The 4,044-nt window shown below is 37.8% G+C and overlaps 1 long non-coding RNA gene across 1 annotated transcript; it reads right to left on the bottom strand.

Moving 5' to 3' along the window:
- Positions 1-1,489: 1,489 nt before the first annotated feature.
- On the bottom strand, positions 1,490-3,814 carry LOC129636100 (uncharacterized). Its single transcript, XR_008706642.1, has 3 exons — positions 3,618-3,814; positions 2,680-2,822; positions 1,490-2,268 (listed from the first exon to the last, which is right to left on the bottom strand). It is a non-coding gene; the product is annotated as an uncharacterized LOC129636100 (long non-coding RNA).
- Positions 3,815-4,044: the final 230 nt, after the last annotated feature.

Raw genomic sequence — 4,044 nt, 5'->3', positions numbered from 1 at the left:
AAATCAGGGAAAAGAGGGAAAGAGAGCCATATATTGCATAGTTCACAGCTCTAAGGAGTCAGCGCCGATGAGGGCATTTGTTATAGAGTTTCAGGGGTAATGCACTTTTATTTGATAAATTTCCTATTGTAAAATTAATGAAAGTGTTCTAGAAAATTAGGAAAAGAAGAAAATAATATTTATTCCTAATCCTATCACTTCTATATTTTGATGTCTATAACTCAGTTTTCTTTATCATGTGTATATGTGTGTTTATTTACAGTGGGATCAGATGCAGCTTGTTTTATAATGTGACTTTTTGTATCACCTTTATGTTTTTTTAAAAACAGACTTTACTTTTTAGAAGAGTTGTGAGTTCACAGAAAAACTGAGTATCACCCCCACTGCACTTCTTTCTTTCAGCCTCTATCTTTCAAACGATGCATATTCAAATAACGAGGGCCGTATATTTTTTAGCAATTTATCCTTCCCTCAAACAATGTCTTCAAAAATACACTTCTATACCCCATGCCCCGCTTTCCTTTTAAGTGAACGCAATGTACTAATCACCCTCCGCTCGCAGTTCCGCCTGCAGCTGTCATTCACCCCAGGTCAGCTGAAAATATTGAAGCGCCTTCTCCTGTGCTCCTGCCCTCCCCCCATCAGCTTCATACCTAATCTGTGGTAATTCTACCGCACGTTTGTATGCCTGAATGTGTCTCTGATCAGGAAGTAGCAATCACAGAATAATAAGTGTAATCACATCAAGGAGCGCTCTGCTGTTTCGTGCGTGGAGTACGCCCATCGAAGCCCGCACCTGCTCAAAACCAGGAAGTGCTTTCAGGTTGTCAAACATCAGCCGTCAGTGACCTCCAACGGAGCTGTACTGACAACAGACTTACCGTGTTTCCTTCAAAAGTTACCTGAATTGACTTGTCCCTAGTTATCCTAAGTTGTTTTGTGGGGAAGAAATATACACCATGTCACAAAAATTTAAAAAAAAATAAAAATGAGGATTTCTATGCATCTTTTGCTCCTTTCTCAGTCTAATATATATCTAAAGAACAACATATATATATATAGTTAAAGAACATATATATATATATATATGTCTTTCCAAGTTATTTAATCTCAGTATGCTGAGGATATTGAAATTTGGAATCCTTGTAGATACTGAAATACTAAAGTCAGAGTGGGTGAATATTAATTTAATAACTTTCATTTGTCAATATTAGAGAAATCCCAACCCAGGGATCGAACCCATGATTCATTATGTTTCTTGCATTAGCAGGTGGGTTCTTTACCACTAGCTCCACCTGGGAAGCACAGAGAACTCTTAAGTCACATAATTCAAGGTTATCCCCAAAGAATAAGTTATGCTTTTGTTCTACAGTGGAGTTATTATCTTTCAATGTCAAAATATAAGGCATATTTCCTAGGAAAACTGGACAAAATAACTTCTATGTTAGTCTATGCAAAGAAGACTACAAAACTGTTTTTCAGAGTGTCTCTAAATTCCTGTTTAATCAATAATTTTTGGTACACTTCCTTTTAATCCCAAAACATGTAATGATTTTATGTATTACTCACCTGAAATGTAACGTTTGGTATCAGTTAAGGTAAGACGTGAGATTAAAACTTTGTAAATTGTTGACTGTTACATAAACGGGTTGGTGACTAAGGCAACGTTATAAGAATTTCAGAGAAAAGGCCTGCTCTCTGTCCAGTTTTTCTTGTCAGATTCTAACCGATCTTCCCCCTCTTTTGCCTGCTCACGTCTTCCTTTACGAAAGCTGCTCTTCAGACTGATGGGGACTCTCCATCAAGGAGATGCACATGGGGTGAAGAGCAGAATGAGGACAGAGCTGATGATAAGCAATCAGAAACCCTGCATAATTAAATGATGCTTTGCTGGCTTCAGTTGAGAGCATTTAAAATGATTCTAATGGGCATTAGAGTTCCTTGATGAGATCTTAGTTGGCTGTGATTTTATTCTTAAAGAAAGTCTTCTGTGATGTCTGGAGAAATGCTATTTCAGAGATCAGATTGAGTTGCAGCCATGATCAGTTTTGTTAGCAGTCAGTTTGAATGTCCTCTTTAGATGGCAAATTGGGATTCTCAGACACAGGATTGCCTCTTTCTCATATGTCCTCAGGCATTTTTCACTTTTCTAGGCTGATTTCTTGAGTTTAAAGTATCAGAAGTCAGCTTTTATGAGACTCTTATGATTCACCAATCATGTACTGTATGCTGGCAATGAACCAATCATTGCCCTCAGGTCCACAGGGTCTAAAACAAATAGAAACATATAACTTGCAAATATTTCATACTACATTGGAATAAATACTGATAAGATAAATAATAACAAATTGTATAAAAAGTTAAAATGCGTTCTTCACCCATGTAAACTTGAATTGGTTACTCTTTGTCCACTGGGTGTCATTAATTTTTAATGGAGGAAAAACGTGCTGACCAAAAATAGTAAGCATGTAACTTTTTGTCTCATCCCTTATGTTTTGAAAAATATATTTTTCTATTATTTTATTGTAAAAAATGCATACCCCCTTAAAATATCTCCTATATATCTAGCATGCGTTTGATATCCTCACTGATAAATATAACGTTTGTGTGAATAATCGTTAAAATGAAATCTAGCACAAATAGGAGTGTTTAAATTACCAAGTACTCAGGTATACATACCATAGACCATTGTCCCATAGTGTCAGGGCTGAAGGGTTGGCTAGGGACACAGATGATCCATGCAGTTGAAAATCCACATGTAGCTTAGCCCTCCCTATCCTCAGTTCCTCCGTGAGTAACTGGGTTCCTCAGTATTCCCAGTTCTGCCTGCAGATTCAACCAACCATAGATTATGTAGTACCGTAGTATTTACTACTGAAAGAAATCCGTGGACCTGCATAGTTCAAACCCATGTTGTTCAAGGGTCAACCATTTATTTATTGACATATGTTTAAGAAAATAGAGATTTAATTATATCTACAACCCCAAACTTTGCCATTTTAAAAACATCCTTATATCTAGATTCAGCTTATTCTTTTATAATAATTGCATTATATTTCATTTTATGGTTTTATTATGTTGTATAATTTGATATCCTTTTGATAGATATTTAGGCTTATTCAAATTTTCAATAACATTAACATCATTATACATATGCAAGAATTTCTATGAAGTGTTGCTGGATGCAAATGTATTTCAGATTTAGAGATATTACCAAACTATTCCAAAAATATTTTATACTTCCCCCAATTACATTTGAAAATATCTGTTTCCCCTATTAGAATGTTGGCTTTTTGAAGGCAGAGCCTTAGTTGCATTTTTCACCATTATTTCTGGTCATATCACTTGTCTACTTAAATCCCCATGGTGGCTTCTCACTGAGACAGAGGTAGGTGGCTCCAGGTTAGATATTTACAAGTAGCCTCCAAGTGTATTTATACCTTATACTTCAGAGATGGAAATAACAACATGACCAGGTTAAATAGCTAGACTTTGTCTCCTGTGAACACTTTAAGATAACTGTTTAAGTCATTTATAAGGGGGAAATCTTCTGGGACTTTCTCATGGGGACCCAGGAGAAAGGAGCAGTGGTCCCACAAGAGACTGACCCAGACTACTTGCCTGTGAGTGTCCAGGAGTCTCTGGCGGAGGCGTGGGTCAGCGGTGGCCTGCTGCAGGGTCAGGGGCATGAGTGTAGCGGTGCCTGCATGGGACCTTTTGAAGGAGGTCCCCATTATCTTTTTTACCTCCACCTTAGTTTGGCCTCAGGTCAAACAACAGGGAGGGAACACAGCCCCATCCATCAACAGAAAATAGGACTAAAGATTTACAAAGCATGGCCCCGCCCCTCAGAACAAGACCCATTTTCCCCCTCAGTCAGGAAGTTTCCATAAGCCTCTTATCCTTCTTCATCAGAGGGCAGACAGACTGAAAACTACAGTCACAGAAAACTAATCAAACTGATCACATGGACCACAGACTTGTCTAACCCAGTGAAACTATGAGCCATGCCGTGTAGGGCCACCCAAGATGGATGGATCATGG

Source organism: Bubalus kerabau, chromosome 21 (assembly GCF_029407905.1).
Source record: "Bubalus kerabau isolate K-KA32 ecotype Philippines breed swamp buffalo chromosome 21, PCC_UOA_SB_1v2, whole genome shotgun sequence".
Taxonomy (NCBI): Eukaryota; Metazoa; Chordata; class Mammalia; order Artiodactyla; family Bovidae; genus Bubalus; species Bubalus kerabau.
The sequence above is the reverse complement of the archived record's forward strand: the minus strand, read 5'-3'. Positions and strand labels throughout refer to the sequence as shown.